Raw genomic sequence first — 21039 nt, 5'->3', positions numbered from 1 at the left:
AAAAAGCGCAAAAATATGTTAAAAGTGTGAAATCATTAACCAAAAAGTCGAAAATAATGTGCAGAGACTAAGTCCGAAAGGGCAAATGGTTAACCAGTAAGCAGAGTAATCATTAACCAAAAAGCGCAAAAATATGTTAAAAGTGTGAAATCATTAACCAAAAACTCGAAAATAATGTGCAGAGACTAAGTCCGAAAGGGCAAATGGTTAACCAGTAAGCAGAGTAATCATTAACCAAAAAGCTTAAAAATATGTTAAAGTGTGAAATCATTAACCAAAAACTCGAAAATAATCTCCAGAGACTAAGTCCGAAAGGGCAAATGGTTAACCAGTAAGCAGAGTAATCATTAACCAAAAAGGGCAAAAGTAAGTAAAAAGTATGAAATCATTAACCAAAAAGCACAAAATTAAGTTAAAAGTGTGAAATCATTAACCAAAAACTCGAAAATAATCTCCAGAGACTAAGTCCGAAAGGGCAAATGGTTAACCAGTAAGCAGAGTAATCATTAACCAAAAAGCGCAAAATTATGTTAAAAGTGTGAAATCATTAACCAAAAAGTCGAAAATAATGTCCAGAGACCAAGTCCGAAAGTACAAATAATTAACCAGTAAGCAGAGTCATCATTAACCAAAAATCGCAAAAGTAAGTAAAAAGTGTGAAATCATTAACCAAAAATCGCAAAAGTAAGTAAAAAGTGTGAAATCATTAACCAAAAACTCGAAAATAATGTCCAGAGACTAAGTCCGAAAGGGCAAATGGTTAACCAGTAAGCAGAGTAATCATTAACCAAAAATCGCAAAAGTAAGTAAGAAGTGTGAAATCATTAACCAAAAATCGCAAAAGTAAGTAAAAAGTGTGAAATCATTAACCAAAAACTCGAAAATAATGTCCAGAGACCAAGTCCGAAAGGGCAAATGGTTAACCAGTAAGCAGAGTAATCATTAACCAAAAAGGGCAAAAGTAAGTAAAAAGTATGAAATCATTAACCAAAAAGCACAAAATTAAGTTAAAAGTGTGAAATCATTAACCAAAAAGTCGAAAATAATCTCCAGAGACTAAGTGCGAAAGGGCAAATGGTTAACCAGTAAGCAGAGTCATCATTAACCAAAAATCGCAAAAGTAAGTAAAAAGTGTGAAATCATTAACCAAAAACCCGAAAATAATGTCCAGAGACTAAGTCCAAAAGGGCAAATGGTTAACCAGTAAGCAGAGTAATCATTAACCAAAAATCGCAAAAGTAAGTAAAAAGTGTGAAATCATTAACCAAAAACTCGAAAATAATCTCCAGAGACTAAGTCCGAAAGGGCAAATGGTTAACCAGTAAGCAGAGTAATCATTAACCAAAAGGCGCAAAAGTAAGTAAAAAGTATGAAATCATTAACCAAAAAGCGCAAAAATATGTTAAAAGTGTGAAATCATTAACCAAAAAGTCGAAAATAATGTGCAGAGACTAAGTCCGAAAGGGCAAATGGTTAACCAGTAAGCAGAGTAATCATTAACCAAAAAGCGCAAAAATATGTTAAAAGTGTGAAATCATTAACCAAAAACTCGAAAATAATGTGCAGAGACTAAGTCCGAAAGGGCAAATGGTTAACCAGTAAGCAGAGTAATCATTAACCAAAAATCGCAAAAGTAAGTAAAAAGTGTGAAATCATTAACCAAAAACTCGAAAATAATCTCCAGAGACTAAGTCCGAAAGGGCAAATGGTTAACCAGTAAGCAGAGTAATCATTAACCAAAAGGCGCAAAAGTAAGTAAAAAGTATGAAATCATTAACCAAAAAGCGCAAAAATATGTTAAAAGTGTGAAATCATTAACCAAAAAGTCGAAAATAATGTGCAGAGACTAAGTCCGAAAGGGCAAATGGTTAACCAGTAAGCAGAGTAATCATTAACCAAAAAGCGCAAAAATATGTTAAAAGTGTGAAATCATTAACCAAAAACTCGAAAATAATGTGCAGAGACTAAGTCCGAAAGGGCAAATGGTTAACCAGTAAGCAGAGTAATCATTAACCAAAAAGCTTAAAAATATGTTAAAGTGTGAAATCATTAACCAAAAACTCGAAAATAATCTCCAGAGACTAAGTCCGAAAGGGCAAATGGTTAACCAGTAAGCAGAGTAATCATTAACCAAAAAGGGCAAAAGTAAGTAAAAAGTATGAAATCATTAACCAAAAAGCACAAAATTAAGTTAAAAGTGTGAAATCATTAACCAAAAACTCGAAAATAATGTGCAGAGACTAAGTCCGAAAGGGCAAATGGTTAACCAGTAAGCAGAGTAATCATTAACCAAAAAGCGCAAAATTATGTTAAAAGTGTGAAATCATTAACCAAAAACTCGAAAATAATGTCCAGAGACCAAGTCCGAAAGTACAAATAATTAACCAGTAAGCAGAGTCATCATTAACCAAAAATCGCAAAAGTAAGTAAAAAGTGTGAAATCATTAACCAAAAATCGCAAAAGTAAGTAAAAAGTGTGAAATCATTAACCAAAAACTCGAAAATAATCTCCAGAGACTAAGTCCGAAAGGGCAAATGGTTAACCAGTAAGCAGAGTAATCATTAACCAAAAATCGCAAAAGTAAGTAAAAAGTGTGAAATCATTAACCAAAAATCGCAAAAGTAAGTAAAAAGTGTGAAATCATTAACCAAAAACTCGAAAATAATGTCCAGAGACCAAGTCCGAAAGGGCAAATGGTTAACCAGTAAGCAGAGTAATCATTAACCAAAAAGGGCAAAAGTAAGTAAAAAGTATGAAATCATTAACCAAAAAGCACAAAATTAAGTTAAAAGTGTGAAATCATTAACCAAAAAGTCGAAAATAATCTCCAGAGACTAAGTGCGAAAGGGCAAATGGTTAACCAGTAAGCAGAGTAATCATTAACCAAAAATCGCAAAAGTAAGTAAAAAGTATGAAATCATTAACCAAAAAGCACAAAATTAAGTTAAAAGTGTGAAATCATTAACCAAAATGTCGAAAACAATGTCCAGAGACTAAGTCCGAAAGGGCAAATGGTTAACCAGTAAGCAGAGTAATCATTAACCAAAAAGGGCAAAAGTAAGTAAAAAGTATGAAATCATTAACCAAAAAGCACAAAATTAAGTTAAAAGTGTGAAATCATTAACCAAAATGTCGAAAACAATGTCCAGAGACTAAGTCCGAAAGGGCAAATGGTTAACCAGTAAGCAGAGTAATCATTAACCAAAAATCGCAAAAGTAAGTAAAAAGTATGAAATCATTAACCAAAAAGCACAAAATTAAGTTAAAAGTGTGAAATCATTAACCAAAATGTCGAAAACAATGTCCAGAGACTAAGTCCGAAAGGGCAAATGGTTAACCAGTAAGCAGAGTAATCATTAACCAAAAAGGGCAAAAGTAAGTAAAAAGTATGAAATCATTAACCAAAAAGCACAAAATTAAGTTAAAAGTGTGAAATCATTAACCAAAATGTCGAAAACAATGTCCAGAGACTAAGTCCGAAAGGGCAAATGGTTAACCAGTAAGCAGAGTAATCATTAACCAAAAATCGCAAAAGTAAGTAAAAAGTGTGAAATCATTAACCAAAAAGCGCAAAAATATGTTAAAAGTGTGAAATCATTAACCAAAAACTCGAAAATAATGTGCAGAGACTAAGTCCAAAAGGGCAAATGGTTAACCAGTAAGCAGAGTAATCATTAACCAAAATGCGCAAAAGTAAGTAAAAAGTGTGAAATCATTAACCAAAAATCGCAAAAGTAAGTAAAAAGTGTGAAATCATTAACCAAAAACTCGAAAATAATCTCCAGAGACTAAGTCCGAAAGGGCAAATGGTTAACCAGTAAGCAGAGTAATCATTAACCAAAAATCGCAAAAGTAAGTAAAAAGTGTGAAATCATTAACCAAAAACTCGAAAATAATGTCCAGAGACTAAGTCCAAAAGGGCAAATGGTTAACCAGTAAGCAGAGTAATCATTAACCAAAAAGCGCAAAAGTAAGTAAAAAGTATGAAATCATTAACCAAAAACTCGAAAATAATGTGCAGAGACTAAGTCCGAAAGGGCAAATGGTTAACCAGTAAGCAGAGTAATCATTAACCAAAAAGCGCAAAAATATGTTAAAAGTGTGAAATCATTAACCAAAAACTCGAAAATAATGTCCAGAGACTAAGTCCGAAAGGGCAAATGGTTAACCAGTAAGCAGAGTAATCATTAACCAAAATGCGCAAAAGTAAGTAAAAAGTGTGAAATCATTAACCAAAAATCGCAAAAGTAAGTAAAAAGTGTGAAATCATTAACCAAAAACTCGAAAATAATCTCCAGAGACTAAGTCCGAAAGGGCAAATAATTAACCAGTAAGCAGAGTAATCATTAACCAAAAAGCGCAAAAATATGTTAAAGTGTGAAATCATTAACCAAAAACTCGAAAATAATCTCCAGAGACTAAGTCCGAAAGGGCAAATGGTTAACCAGTAAGCAGAGTAATCATTAACCAAAAAGGGCAAAAGTAAGTAAAAAGTATGAAATCATTAACCAAAAAGCACAAAATTAAGTTAAAAGTGTGAAATCATTAACCAAAAACTCGAAAATAATGTGCAGAGACTAAGTCCGAAAGGGCAAATGGTTAACCAGTAAGCAGAGTAATCATTAACCAAAAAGCGCAAAATTATGTTAAAAGTGTGAAATCATTAACCAAAAACTCGAAAATAATGTCCAGAGACCAAGTCCGAAAGTACAAATAATTAACCAGTAAGCAGAGTCATCATTAACCAAAAATCGCAAAAGTAAGTAAAAAGTGTGAAATCATTAACCAAAAATCGCAAAAGTAAGTAAAAAGTGTGAAATCATTAACCAAAAACTCGAAAATAATCTCCAGAGACTAAGTCCGAAAGGGCAAATGGTTAACCAGTAAGCAGAGTAATCATTAACCAAAAATCGCAAAAGTAAGTAAAAAGTGTGAAATCATTAACCAAAAATCGCAAAAGTAAGTAAAAAGTGTGAAATCATTAACCAAAAACTCGAAAATAATGTCCAGAGACCAAGTCCGAAAGGGCAAATGGTTAACCAGTAAGCAGAGTAATCATTAACCAAAAAGGGCAAAAGTAAGTAAAAAGTATGAAATCATTAACCAAAAAGCACAAAATTAAGTTAAAAGTGTGAAATCATTAACCAAAAAGTCGAAAATAATCTCCAGAGACTAAGTGCGAAAGGGCAAATGGTTAACCAGTAAGCAGAGTAATCATTAACCAAAAATCGCAAAAGTAAGTAAAAAGTATGAAATCATTAACCAAAAAGCACAAAATTAAGTTAAAAGTGTGAAATCATTAACCAAAATGTCGAAAACAATGTCCAGAGACTAAGTCCGAAAGGGCAAATGGTTAACCAGTAAGCAGAGTAATCATTAACCAAAAAGGGCAAAAGTAAGTAAAAAGTATGAAATCATTAACCAAAAAGCACAAAATTAAGTTAAAAGTGTGAAATCATTAACCAAAATGTCGAAAACAATGTCCAGAGACTAAGTCCGAAAGGGCAAATGGTTAACCAGTAAGCAGAGTAATCATTAACCAAAAATCGCAAAAGTAAGTAAAAAGTGTGAAATCATTAACCAAAAACCCGAAAATAATGTCCAGAGACTAAGTCCGAAAGGGCAAATGGTTAACCAGTAAGCAGAGTAATCATTAACCAAAAATCGCAAAAGTAAGTAAAAAGTATGAAATCATTAACCAAAAAGCACAAAATTAAGTTAAAAGTGTGAAATCATTAACCAAAATGTCGAAAACAATGTCCAGAGACTAAGTCCGAAAGGGCAAATGGTTAACCAGTAAGCAGAGTAATCATTAACCAAAAAGGGCAAAAGTAAGTAAAAAGTATGAAATCATTAACCAAAAAGCACAAAATTAAGTTAAAAGTGTGAAATCATTAACCAAAATGTCGAAAACAATGTCCAGAGACTAAGTCCGAAAGGGCAAATGGTTAACCAGTAAGCAGAGTAATCATTAACCAAAAATCGCAAAAGTAAGTAAAAAGTGTGAAATCATTAACCAAAAAGCGCAAAAATATGTTAAAAGTGTGAAATCATTAACCAAAAACTCGAAAATAATGTGCAGAGACTAAGTCCAAAAGGGCAAATGGTTAACCAGTAAGCAGAGTAATCATTAACCAAAATGCGCAAAAGTAAGTAAAAAGTGTGAAATCATTAACCAAAAATCGCAAAAGTAAGTAAAAAGTGTGAAATCATTAACCAAAAACTCGAAAATAATCTCCAGAGACTAAGTCCGAAAGGGCAAATGGTTAACCAGTAAGCAGAGTAATCATTAACCAAAAGGCGCAAAAGTAAGTAAAAAGTATGAAATCATTAACCAAAAAGCGCAAAAATATGTTAAAAGTGTGAAATCATTAACCAAAAAGTCGAAAATAATGTGCAGAGACTAAGTCCGAAAGGGCAAATGGTTAACCAGTAAGCAGAGTAATCATTAACCAAAAAGCGCAAAAATATGTTAAAAGTGTGAAATCATTAACCAAAAACTCGAAAATAATGTGCAGAGACTAAGTCCGAAAGGGCAAATGGTTAACCAGTAAGCAGAGTAATCATTAACCAAAAAGCTTAAAAATATGTTAAAGTGTGAAATCATTAACCAAAAACTCGAAAATAATCTCCAGAGACTAAGTCCGAAAGGGCAAATGGTTAACCAGTAAGCAGAGTAATCATTAACCAAAAAGGGCAAAAGTAAGTAAAAAGTATGAAATCATTAACCAAAAAGCACAAAATTAAGTTAAAAGTGTGAAATCATTAACCAAAAACTCGAAAATAATCTCCAGAGACTAAGTCCGAAAGGGCAAATGGTTAACCAGTAAGCAGAGTAATCATTAACCAAAAAGCGCAAAATTATGTTAAAAGTGTGAAATCATTAACCAAAAACTCGAAAATAATGTCCAGAGACCAAGTCCGAAAGTACAAATAATTAACCAGTAAGCAGAGTCATCATTAACCAAAAATCGCAAAAGTAAGTAAAAAGTGTGAAATCATTAACCAAAAATCGCAAAAGTAAGTAAAAAGTGTGAAATCATTAACCAAAAACTCGAAAATAATCTCCAGAGACTAAGTCCGAAAGGGCAAATGGTTAACCAGTAAGCAGAGTAATCATTAACCAAAAATCGCAAAAGTAAGTAAAAAGTGTGAAATCATTAACCAAAAATCGCAAAAGTAAGTAAAAAGTGTGAAATCATTAACCAAAAACTCGAAAATAATGTCCAGAGACCAAGTCCGAAAGGGCAAATGGTTAACCAGTAAGCAGAGTAATCATTAACCAAAAAGGGCAAAAGTAAGTAAAAAGTATGAAATCATTAACCAAAAAGCACAAAATTAAGTTAAAAGTGTGAAATCATTAACCAAAAAGTCGAAAATAATCTCCAGAGACTAAGTGCGAAAGGGCAAATGGTTAACCAGTAAGCAGAGTAATCATTAACCAAAAATCGCAAAAGTAAGTAAAAAGTATGAAATCATTAACCAAAAAGCACAAAATTAAGTTAAAAGTGTGAAATCATTAACCAAAATGTCGAAAACAATGTCCAGAGACTAAGTCCGAAAGGGCAAATGGTTAACCAGTAAGCAGAGTAATCATTAACCAAAAAGGGCAAAAGTAAGTAAAAAGTATGAAATCATTAACCAAAAAGCACAAAATTAAGTTAAAAGTGTGAAATCATTAACCAAAATGTCGAAAACAATGTCCAGAGACTAAGTCCGAAAGGGCAAATGGTTAACCAGTAAGCAGAGTAATCATTAACCAAAAATCGCAAAAGTAAGTAAAAAGTGTGAAATCATTAACCAAAAACCCGAAAATAATGTCCAGAGACTAAGTCCGAAAGGGCAAATGGTTAACCAGTAAGCAGAGTAATCATTAACCAAAAATCGCAAAAGTAAGTAAAAAGTATGAAATCATTAACCAAAAAGCACAAAATTAAGTTAAAAGTGTGAAATCATTAACCAAAATGTCGAAAACAATGTCCAGAGACTAAGTCCGAAAGGGCAAATGGTTAACCAGTAAGCAGAGTAATCATTAACCAAAAAGGGCAAAAGTAAGTAAAAAGTATGAAATCATTAACCAAAAAGCACAAAATTAAGTTAAAAGTGTGAAATCATTAACCAAAATGTCGAAAACAATGTCCAGAGACTAAGTCCGAAAGGGCAAATGGTTAACCAGTAAGCAGAGTAATCATTAACCAAAAATCGCAAAAGTAAGTAAAAAGTGTGAAATCATTAACCAAAAACCCGAAAATAATGTCCAGAGACTAAGTCCGAAAGGGCAAATGGTTAACCAGTAAGCAGAGTAATCATTAACCAAAAATCGCAAAAGTAAGTAAAAAGTATGAAATCATTAACCAAAAAGCACAAAATTAAGTTAAAAGTGTGAAATCATTAACCAAAATGTCGAAAACAATGTCCAGAGACTAAGTCCGAAAGGGCAAATGGTTAACCAGTAAGCAGAGTAATCATTAACCAAAAAGGGCAAAAGTAAGTAAAAAGTATGAAATCATTAACCAAAAAGCACAAAATTAAGTTAAAAGTGTGAAATCATTAACCAAAATGTCGAAAACAATGTCCAGAGACTAAGTCCGAAAGGGCAAATGGTTAACCAGTAAGCAGAGTAATCACTAACCAAAAATCGCAAAAGTAAGTAAAAAGTGTGAAATCATTAACCAAAAACCCGAAAATAATGTCCAGAGACTAAGTCCGAAAGGGCAAATGGTTAACCAGTAAGCAGAGTAATCATTAACCAAAAATCGCAAAAGTAAGTAAAAAGTATGAAATCATTAACCAAAAAGCACAAAATTAAGTTAAAAGTGTGAAATCATTAACCAAAATGTCGAAAACAATGTCCAGAGACTAAGTCCGAAAGGGCAAATGGTTAACCAGTAAGCAGAGTAATCATTAACCAAAAAGGGCAAAAGTAAGTAAAAAGTATGAAATCATTAACCAAAAAGCACAAAATTAAGTTAAAAGTGTGAAATCATTAACCAAAATGTCGAAAACAATGTCCAGAGACTAAGTCCGAAAGGGCAAATGGTTAACCAGTAAGCAGAGTAATCATTAACCAAAAATCGCAAAAGTAAGTAAAAAGTGTGAAATCATTAATCAAAAAGCGCAAAAATATGTTAAAAGTGTGAAATCATTAACCAAAAACTCGAAAATAATGTGCAGAGACTAAGTCCAAAAGGGCAAATGGTTAACCAGTAAGCAGAGTAATCATTAACCAAAATGCGCAAAAGTAAGTAAAAAGTGTGAAATCATTAACCAAAAATCGCAAAAGTAAGTAAAAAGTGTGAAATCATTAACCAAAAACTCGAAAATAATCTCCAGAGACTAAGTCCGAAAGGGCAAATGGTTAACCAGTAAGCAGAGTAATCATTAACCAAAAATCGCAAAAGTAAGTAAAAAGTGTGAAATCATTAACCAAAAACTCGAAAATAATGTCCAGAGACTAAGTCCAAAAGGGCAAATGGTTAACCAGTAAGCAGAGTAATCATTAACCAAAAAGCGCAAAAGTAAGTAAAAAGTATGAAATCATTAACCAAAAACTCGAAAATAATGTGCAGAGACTAAGTCCGAAAGGGCAAATGGTTAACCAGTAAGCAGAGTAATCATTAACCAAAAAGCGCAAAAATATGTTAAAAGTGTGAAATCATTAACCAAAAACTCGAAAATAATGTCCAGAGACTAAGTCCGAAAGGGCAAATGGTTAACCAGTAAGCAGAGTAATCATTAACCAAAATGCGCAAAAGTAAGTAAAAAGTGTGAAATCATTAACCAAAAATCGCAAAAGTAAGTAAAAAGTGTGAAATCATTAACCAAAAACTCGAAAATAATCTCCAGAGACTAAGTCCGAAAGGGCAAATAATTAACCAGTAAGCAGAGTAATCATTAACCAAAAAGCGCAAAAATATGTTAAAGTGTGAAATCATTAACCAAAAACTCGAAAATAATCTCCAGAGACTAAGTCCGAAAGGGCAAATGGTTAACCAGTAAGCAGAGTAATCATTAACCAAAAAGGGCAAAAGTAAGTAAAAAGTATGAAATCATTAACCAAAAAGCACAAAATTAAGTTAAAAGTGTGAAATCATTAACCAAAAACTCGAAAATAATGTGCAGAGACTAAGTCCGAAAGGGCAAATGGTTAACCAGTAAGCAGAGTAATCATTAACCAAAAAGCGCAAAATTATGTTAAAAGTGTGAAATCATTAACCAAAAACTCGAAAATAATGTCCAGAGACCAAGTCCGAAAGTACAAATAATTAACCAGTAAGCAGAGTCATCATTAACCAAAAATCGCAAAAGTAAGTAAAAAGTGTGAAATCATTAACCAAAAATCGCAAAAGTAAGTAAAAAGTGTGAAATCATTAACCAAAAACTCGAAAATAATCTCCAGAGACTAAGTCCGAAAGGGCAAATGGTTAACCAGTAAGCAGAGTAATCATTAACCAAAAATCGCAAAAGTAAGTAAAAAGTGTGAAATCATTAACCAAAAATCGCAAAAGTAAGTAAAAAGTGTGAAATCATTAACCAAAAACTCGAAAATAATGTCCAGAGACCAAGTCCGAAAGGGCAAATGGTTAACCAGTAAGCAGAGTAATCATTAACCAAAAAGGGCAAAAGTAAGTAAAAAGTATGAAATCATTAACCAAAAAGCACAAAATTAAGTTAAAAGTGTGAAATCATTAACCAAAAAGTCGAAAATAATCTCCAGAGACTAAGTGCGAAAGGGCAAATGGTTAACCAGTAAGCAGAGTAATCATTAACCAAAAATCGCAAAAGTAAGTAAAAAGTATGAAATCATTAACCAAAAAGCACAAAATTAAGTTAAAAGTGTGAAATCATTAACCAAAATGTCGAAAACAATGTCCAGAGACTAAGTCCGAAAGGGCAAATGGTTAACCAGTAAGCAGAGTAATCATTAACCAAAAAGGGCAAAAGTAAGTAAAAAGTATGAAATCATTAACCAAAAAGCACAAAATTAAGTTAAAAGTGTGAAATCATTAACCAAAATGTCGAAAACAATGTCCAGAGACTAAGTCCGAAAGGGCAAATGGTTAACCAGTAAGCAGAGTAATCATTAACCAAAAATCGCAAAAGTAAGTAAAAAGTGTGAAATCATTAACCAAAAACCCGAAAATAATGTCCAGAGACTAAGTCCGAAAGGGCAAATGGTTAACCAGTAAGCAGAGTAATCATTAACCAAAAATCGCAAAAGTAAGTAAAAAGTATGAAATCATTAACCAAAAAGCACAAAATTAAGTTAAAAGTGTGAAATCATTAACCAAAATGTCGAAAACAATGTCCAGAGACTAAGTCCGAAAGGGCAAATGGTTAACCAGTAAGCAGAGTAATCATTAACCAAAAAGGGCAAAAGTAAGTAAAAAGTATGAAATCATTAACCAAAAAGCACAAAATTAAGTTAAAAGTGTGAAATCATTAACCAAAATGTCGAAAACAATGTCCAGAGACTAAGTCCGAAAGGGCAAATGGTTAACCAGTAAGCAGAGTAATCATTAACCAAAAATCGCAAAAGTAAGTAAAAAGTGTGAAATCATTAACCAAAAAGCGCAAAAATATGTTAAAAGTGTGAAATCATTAACCAAAAACTCGAAAATAATGTGCAGAGACTAAGTCCAAAAGGGCAAATGGTTAACCAGTAAGCAGAGTAATCATTAACCAAAATGCGCAAAAGTAAGTAAAAAGTGTGAAATCATTAACCAAAAATCGCAAAAGTAAGTAAAAAGTGTGAAATCATTAACCAAAAACTCGAAAATAATCTCCAGAGACTAAGTCCGAAAGGGCAAATGGTTAACCAGTAAGCAGAGTAATCATTAACCAAAAGGCGCAAAAGTAAGTAAAAAGTATGAAATCATTAACCAAAAAGCGCAAAAATATGTTAAAAGTGTGAAATCATTAACCAAAAAGTCGAAAATAATGTGCAGAGACTAAGTCCGAAAGGGCAAATGGTTAACCAGTAAGCAGAGTAATCATTAACCAAAAAGCGCAAAAATATGTTAAAAGTGTGAAATCATTAACCAAAAACTCGAAAATAATGTGCAGAGACTAAGTCCGAAAGGGCAAATGGTTAACCAGTAAGCAGAGTAATCATTAACCAAAAATCGCAAAAGTAAGTAAAAAGTGTGAAATCATTAACCAAAAACTCGAAAATAATCTCCAGAGACTAAGTCCGAAAGGGCAAATGGTTAACCAGTAAGCAGAGTAATCATTAACCAAAAGGCGCAAAAGTAAGTAAAAAGTATGAAATCATTAACCAAAAAGCGCAAAAATATGTTAAAAGTGTGAAATCATTAACCAAAAAGTCGAAAATAATGTGCAGAGACTAAGTCCGAAAGGGCAAATGGTTAACCAGTAAGCAGAGTAATCATTAACCAAAAAGCGCAAAAATATGTTAAAAGTGTGAAATCATTAACCAAAAACTCGAAAATAATGTGCAGAGACTAAGTCCGAAAGGGCAAATGGTTAACCAGTAAGCAGAGTAATCATTAACCAAAAAGCTTAAAAATATGTTAAAGTGTGAAATCATTAACCAAAAACTCGAAAATAATCTCCAGAGACTAAGTCCGAAAGGGCAAATGGTTAACCAGTAAGCAGAGTAATCATTAACCAAAAAGGGCAAAAGTAAGTAAAAAGTATGAAATCATTAACCAAAAAGCACAAAATTAAGTTAAAAGTGTGAAATCATTAACCAAAAACTCGAAAATAATGTGCAGAGACTAAGTCCGAAAGGGCAAATGGTTAACCAGTAAGCAGAGTAATCATTAACCAAAAAGCGCAAAATTATGTTAAAAGTGTGAAATCATTAACCAAAAACTCGAAAATAATGTCCAGAGACCAAGTCCGAAAGTACAAATAATTAACCAGTAAGCAGAGTCATCATTAACCAAAAATCGCAAAAGTAAGTAAAAAGTGTGAAATCATTAACCAAAAAGTCGAAAATAATGTGCAGAGACTAAGTCCGAAAGGGCAAATGGTTAACCAGTAAGCAGAGTAATCATTAACCAAAAAGCGCAAAAATATGTTAAAAGTGTGAAATCATTAACCAAAAACTCGAAAATAATGTGCAGAGACTAAGTCCGAAAGGGCAAATGGTTAACCAGTAAGCAGAGTAATCATTAACCAAAAAGCTTAAAAATATGTTAAAGTGTGAAATCATTAACCAAAAACTCGAAAATAATCTCCAGAGACTAAGTCCGAAAGGGCAAATGGTTAACCAGTAAGCAGAGTAATCATTAACCAAAAAGGGCAAAAGTAAGTAAAAAGTATGAAATCATTAACCAAAAAGCACAAAATTAAGTTAAAAGTGTGAAATCATTAACCAAAAACTCGAAAATAATGTGCAGAGACTAAGTCCGAAAGGGCAAATGGTTAACCAGTAAGCAGAGTAATCATTAACCAAAAAGCGCAAAATTATGTTAAAAGTGTGAAATCATTAACCAAAAACTCGAAAATAATGTCCAGAGACCAAGTCCGAAAGTACAAATAATTAACCAGTAAGCAGAGTCATCATTAACCAAAAATCGCAAAAGTAAGTAAAAAGTGTGAAATCATTAACCAAAAATCGCAAAAGTAAGTAAAAAGTGTGAAATCATTAACCAAAAACTCGAAAATAATCTCCAGAGACTAAGTCCGAAAGGCAAATGGTTAACCAGTAAGCAGAGTAATCATTAACCAAAAATCGCAAAAGTAAGTAAAAAGTGTGAAATCATTAACCAAAAATCGCAAAAGTAAGTAAAAAGTGTGAAATCATTAACCAAAAACTCGAAAATAATGTCCAGAGACCAAGTCCGAAAGGGCAAATGGTTAACCAGTAAGCAGAGTAATCATTAACCAAAAAGGGCAAAAGTAAGTAAAAAGTATGAAATCATTAACCAAAAAGCACAAAATTAAGTTAAAAGTGTGAAATCATTAACCAAAAAGTCGAAAATAATCTCCAGAGACTAAGTGCGAAAGGGCAAATGGTTAACCAGTAAGCAGAGTAATCATTAACCAAAAATCGCAAAAGTAAGTAAAAAGTATGAAATCATTAACCAAAAAGCACAAAATTAAGTTAAAAGTGTGAAATCATTAACCAAAATGTCGAAAACAATGTCCAGAGACTAAGTCCGAAAGGGCAAATGGTTAACCAGTAAGCAGAGTAATCATTAACCAAAAAGGGCAAAAGTAAGTAAAAAGTATGAAATCATTAACCAAAAAGCACAAAATTAAGTTAAAAGTGTGAAATCATTAACCAAAATGTCGAAAACAATGTCCAGAGACTAAGTCCGAAAGGGCAAATGGTTAACCAGTAAGCAGAGTAATCATTAACCAAAAATCGCAAAAGTAAGTAAAAAGTGTGAAATCATTAACCAAAAACCCGAAAATAATGTCCAGAGACTAAGTCCGAAAGGGCAAATGGTTAACCAGTAAGCAGAGTAATCATTAACCAAAAATCGCAAAAGTAAGTAAAAAGTATGAAATCATTAACCAAAAAGCACAAAATTAAGTTAAAAGTGTGAAATCATTAACCAAAATGTCGAAAACAATGTCCAGAGACTAAGTCCGAAAGGGCAAATGGTTAACCAGTAAGCAGAGTAATCATTAACCAAAAAGGGCAAAAGTAAGTAAAAAGTATGAAATCATTAACCAAAAAGCACAAAATTAAGTTAAAAGTGTGAAATCATTAACCAAAATGTCGAAAACAATGTCCAGAGACTAAGTCCGAAAGGGCAAATGGTTAACCAGTAAGCAGAGTAATCATTAACCAAAAATCGCAAAAGTAAGTAAAAAGTGTGAAATCATTAACCAAAAACCCGAAAATAATGTCCAGAGACTAAGTCCGAAAGGGCAAATGGTTAACCAGTAAGCAGAGTAATCATTAACCAAAAATCGCAAAAGTAAGTAAAAAGTATGAAATCATTAACCAAAAAGCACAAAATTAAGTTAAAAGTGTGAAATCATTAACCAAAATGTCGAAAACAATGTCCAGAGACTAAGTCCGAAAGGGCAAATGGTTAACCAGTAAGCAGAGTAATCATTAACCAAAAAGGGCAAAAGTAAGTAAAAAGTATGAAATCATTAACCAAAAAGCACAAAATTAAGTTAAAAGTGTGAAATCATTAACCAAAATGTCGAAAACAATGTCCAGAGACTAAGTCCGAAAGGGCAAATGGTTAACCAGTAAGCAGAGTAATCACTAACCAAAAATCGCAAAAGTAAGTAAAAAGTGTGAAATCATTAACCAAAAAGCGCAAAAATATGTTAAAAGTGTGAAATCATTAACCAAAAAGTCGAAAATAATGTGCAGAGACTAAGTCCGAAAGGGCAAATGGTTAACCAGTAAGCAGAGTAATCATTAACCAAAATGCGCAAAAGTAAGTAAAAAGTGTGAAATCATTAACCAAAAATCGCAAAAGTAAGTAAAAAGTGTGAAATCATTAACCAAAAACTCGAAAATAATCTCCAGAGACTAAGTCCGAAAGGGCAAATGGTTAACCAGTAAGCAGAGTAATCATTAACCAAAAGGCGCAAAAGTAAGTAAAAAGTATGAAATCATTAACCAAAAAGCGCAAAAATATGTTAAAAGTGTGAAATCATTAACCAAAAAGTCGAAAATAATGTGCAGAGACTAAGTCCGAAAGGGCAAATGGTTAACCAGTAAGCAGAGTAATCATTAACCAAAAAGCTTAAAAATATGTTAAAGTGTGAAATCATTAACCAAAAACTCGAAAATAATCTCCAGAGACTAAGTCCGAAAGGGCAAATGGTTAACCAGTAAGCAGAGTAATCATTAACCAAAAAGGGCAAAAGTAAGTAAAAAGTATGAAATCATTAACCAAAAAGCACAAAATTAAGTTAAAAGTGTGAAATCATTAACCAAAAACTCGAAAATAATGTGCAGAGACTAAGTCCGAAAGGGCAAATGGTTAACCAGTAAGCAGAGTAATCATTAACCAAAAAGCGCAAAATTATGTTAAAAGTGTGAAATCATTAACCAAAAACTCGAAAATAATGTCCAGAGACCAAGTCCGAAAGTACAAATAATTAACCAGTAAGCAGAGTCATCATTAACCAAAAATCGCAAAAGTAAGTAAAAAGTGTGAAATCATTAACCAAAAATCGCAAAAGTAAGTAAAAAGTGTGAAATCATTAACCAAAAACTCGAAAATAATCTCCAGAGACTAAGTCCGAAAGGGCAAATGGTTAACCAGTAAGCAGAGTAATCATTAACCAAAAATCGCAAAAGTAAGTAAAAAGTGTGAAATCATTAACCAAAAATCGCAAAAGTAAGTAAAAAGTGTGAAATCATTAACCAAAAACTCGAAAATAATGTCCAGAGACCAAGTCCGAAAGGGCAAATGGTTAACCAGTAAGCAGAGTAATCATTAACCAAAAAGGGCAAAAGTAAGTAAAAAGTATGAAATCATTAACCAAAAAGCACAAAATTAAGTTAAAAGTGTGAAATCATTAACCAAAAAGTCGAAAATAATCTCCAGAGACTAAGTGCGAAAGGGCAAATGGTTAACCAGTAAGCAGAGTAATCATTAACCAAAAATCGCAAAAGTAAGTAAAAAGTATGAAATCATTAACCAAAAAGCACAAAATTAAGTTAAAAGTGTGAAATCATTAACCAAAATGTCGAAAACAATGTCCAGAGACTAAGTCCGAAAGGGCAAATGGTTAACCAGTAAGCAGAGTAATCATTAACCAAAAAGGGCAAAAGTAAGTAAAAAGTATGAAATCATTAACCAAAAAGCACAAAATTAAGTTAAAAGTGTGAAATCATTAACCAAAATGTCGAAAACAATGTCCAGAGACTAAGTCCGAAAGGGCAAATGGTTAACCAGTAAGCAGAGTAATCATTAACCAAAAATCGCAAAAGTAAGTAAAAAGTGTGAAATCATTAACCAAAAACCCGAAAATAATGTCCAGAGACTAAGTCCGAAAGGGCAAATGGTTAACCAGTAAGCAGAGTAATCATTAACCAAAAATCGCAAAAGTAAGTAAAAAGTATGAAATCATTAACCAAAAAGCACAAAATTAAGTTAAAAGTGTGAAATCATTAACCAAAATGTCGAAAACAATGTCCAGAGACTAAGTCCGAAAGGGCAAATGGTTAACCAGTAAGCAGAGTAATCATTAACCAAAAAGGGCAAAAGTAAGTAAAAAGTATGAAATCATTAACCAAAAAGCACAAAATTAAGTTAAAAGTGTGAAATCATTAACCAAAATGTCGAAAACAATGTCCAGAGACTAAGTCCGAAAGGGCAAATGGTTAACCAGTAAGCAGAGTAATCATTAACCAAAAATCGCAAAAGTAAGTAAAAAGTGTGAAATCATTAACCAAAAACCCGAAAATAATGTCCAGAGACTAAGTCCGAAAGGGCAAATGGTTAACCAGTAAGCAGAGTAATCATTAACCAAAAATCGCAAAAGTAAGTAAAAAGTATGAAATCATTAACCAAAAAGCACAAAATTAAGTTAAAAGTGTGAAATCATTAACCAAAATGTCGAAAACAATGTCCAGAGACTAAGTCCGAAAGGGCAAATGGTTAACCAGTAAGCAGAGTAATCATTAACCAAAAAGGGCAAAAGTAAGTAAAAAGTATGAAATCATTAACCAAAAAGCACAAAATTAAGTTAAAAGTGTGAAATCATTAACCAAAATGTCGAAAACAATGTCCAGAGACTAAGTCCGAAAGGGCAAATGGTTAACCAGTAAGCAGAGTAATCACTAACCAAAAATCGCAAAAGTAAGTAAAAAGTGTGAAATCATTAACCAAAAACCCGAAAATAATGTCCAGAGACTAAGTCCGAAAGGGCAAATGGTTAACCAGTAAGCAGAGTAATCATTAACCAAAAATCGCAAAAGTAAGTAAAAAGTATGAAATCATTAACCAAAAAGCACAAAATTAAGTTAAAAGTGTGAAATCATTAACCAAAATGTCGAAAACAATGTCCAGAGACTAAGTGCGAAAGGGCAAATGGTTAACCAGTAAGCAGAGTAATCATTAACCAAAAAGGGCAAAAGTAAGTAAAAAGTATGAAATCATTAACCAAAAAGCACAAAATTAAGTTAAAAGTGTGAAATCATTAACCAAAATGTCGAAAACAATGTCCAGAGACTAAGTCCGAAAGGGCAAATGGTTAACCAGTAAGCAGAGTAATCATTAACCAAAAATCGCAAAAGTAAGTAAAAAGTGTGAAATCATTAACCAAAAAGCGCAAAAATATGTTAAAAGTGTGAAATCATTAACCAAAAACTCGAAAATAATGTGCAGAGACTAAGTCCAAAAGGGCAAATGGTTAACCAGTAAGCAGAGTAATCATTAACCAAAATGCGCAAAAGTAAGTAAAAAGTGTGAAATCATTAACCAAAAATCGCAAAAGTAAGTAAAAAGTGTGAAATCATTAACCAAAAACTCGAAAATAATCTCCAGAGACTAAGTCCGAAAGGGCAAATGGTTAACCAGTAAGCAGAGTAATCATTAACCAAAAATCGCAAAAGTAAGTAAAAAGTGTGAAATCATTAACCAAAAACTCGAAAATAATGTCCAGAGACTAAGTCCAAAAGGGCAAATGGTTAACCAGTAAGCAGAGTAATCATTAACCAAAAAGCGCAAAAGTAAGTAAAAAGTATGAAATCATTAACCAAAAACTCGAAAATAATGTGCAGAGACTAAGTCCGAAAGGGCAAATGGTTAACCAGTAAGCAGAGTAATCATTAACCAAAAAGCGCAAAAATATGTTAAAAGTGTGAAATCATTAACCAAAAACTCGAAAATAATGTCCAGAGACTAAGTCCGAAAGGGCAAATGGTTAACCAGTAAGCAGAGTAATCATTAACCAAAATGCGCAAAAGTAAGTAAAAAGTGTGAAATCATTAACCAAAAATCGCAAAAGTAAGTAAAAAGTGTGAAATCATTAAATATGTTAAAAGTGTGAAATCATTAACCAAAAACTCGAAAATAATGTGCAGAGACTAAGTCCGAAAGGGCAAATAATTAACCAGTAAGCAGAGTAATCATTAACCAAAAAGCGCAAAAATATGTTAAAAGTGTGAAATCATTAACCAAAAACTCGAAAATAATGTCCAGAGACTAAGTCCGAAAGGGCAAATAATTAACCAGTAAGCAGAGTAATCATTAACCAAAAAGCGCAAAAGTAAGTAAAAAGTGTGAAATCATTAACCAAAAAGTCGAAAATAATGCCCAGAGACTAAGTCCGAAAGGGCAAATGGTTAACCAGAAAATCAGTCGAATAATGTCCAGAGACTAAGTCCGAAAGGGCAAATGGTTAACCAGTGGAAGGGCGATCAAGCGGAAAAATTTGCCCCGGTTACCCGGGATGGAGTTCCAGAGGTCCGGCCAGAGTTGTCAAATTCGTCCCGCTGATCGGACGCTTGTCATTCGGGTGGCTGGGGGTTGGCGGGGTATCTGCACAGTAGTAGGAGGTGGCAAGTCGGGACTTGGACGTTTATTCCAAGAGTCCACCCGAGCCTCCAGGTCTGCAGAGACCGACCCTAGCTGCCGCCCAACCGACTTTTAAGCCTTTTTCGGATGGGGATTTTTTCCCATTTTCGTCCATTTTTCGGGTTTTCTGTCGGGCTTAATAGGCGGCAGCCTGACCCCCCGGCCGAGGCGGGGGGCGCACTCTCCCTTGCGTAAGGGTCCGGATTTGCCCCGGAAAGTGCCCCCGACGGCCTCCCGACCCGGGTGCCTGCAGGGCGGGGGGAAAGGGTAGTCCCAGCCGCAGGAAATCATTAACCAAAAGACTTAGCCGTCGAGGCAGAGGCTAAGACCCGGGCTGGTGAAATCATTAACCAAAAGGAATGCACCCTTTTCCGAAAGTGCAGGCCGAAATAAGGCGAGCCTTGGGCCGGGAAGGCCAAAACCCCCAACTCATGGAAGTGTATGGGGTCGGACTCGGCGACTTTCCCGGGCCCCGAGTTGACCTTTCCCCACGGGGGCGGTCAAGTTGCTCCCGCCAAGAGGGCACGTTGCATTTGCTGCCGCTCTAGTCCCCGGGCTAGTTAATCAGTTGCCGTCGGAAGTCCCGATGCCGAAATGAAAAATGGCCGTTGCGGCGATTTGGCGCCTCATTTTCGGAAGGACTACCGGCAGGCAACCCGCCGAATTGACACTTGCGATTCGGGTGGCTGGGGGTTGGCGGGGTACCCGGAGATTTTCGGGAACTCGATTTTCAGAACTTTTGCTGGCAGCGGTTGCACTTGCAAAGTGGCCGAAGAAGTGCTCCCTCAAGGAAGGACCTTCTTTTGAAATAAAAGACCTTCCGAAGAGTGCCTGGAAGTCATTTATGAGCATTTAAGGGTAAATCTGGCGGACTTTCCATGCTCTGTTGCCGGCTCTGAAATATCGCACAGTTGGGTCTAGGCCGGTAGACTGGCTGTGAAAACAGACAAAGTGTTTTGGCGAGCGAGAGAAAACAAGGCCTTGGAACAGATTGGGGGGTGCGGAGGCACACCACACCCACAGGAAAAGAATTAATAAAAAAAAACCAAAGTCTATGACATGTCTGTTGGTACAGTGAGAAAAGCAAAGAAGGGAGGCTGCGATGGCAGAGCAAAGCCGACCTTCATACAGATATACATGTCAAAGAAAGAAACTATGCCCGCAAAAGACTTGGTGCGAAATAACAAGGCTCCTTGTGAACGGTTATCTTTGTCTGTCAGGCGCAGATTGTGGCGGCGTCGCCTGGTTTCCTTGGGTTGCACTACATGTATGTCCTAGTCTCAAACGAAAAGTGCGTGCCCAGAATTTTGTCCAAGTTAGGCGACGCACGCCGGCTGGCATCACCTCTCCGTGCGAGCGCCGAAAGCTTTGGTCGACCTGTTTGGCTACGCTGGTCGCGGTTGCTCCTTACAGTGATGGGGACGGAAAACCGATGCGAGTTGACCAGGCGACGTCAACCAAGTTGCATGCTTTCTCCCCCCCCCCCCGCCGCCGCCAACCCCACACTGTGTGAAAGGAAAAAAAAGTGCGTGCCCAGGTCACTCGATCGATACGGCGAGGACT

Source organism: Heterodontus francisci, unplaced genomic scaffold, assembly GCF_036365525.1.
Source record: "Heterodontus francisci isolate sHetFra1 unplaced genomic scaffold, sHetFra1.hap1 HAP1_SCAFFOLD_701, whole genome shotgun sequence".
NCBI lineage: Eukaryota > Metazoa > Chordata > Chondrichthyes > Heterodontiformes > Heterodontidae > Heterodontus > Heterodontus francisci.
Note: the sequence above shows the minus strand (reverse complement) of the source record.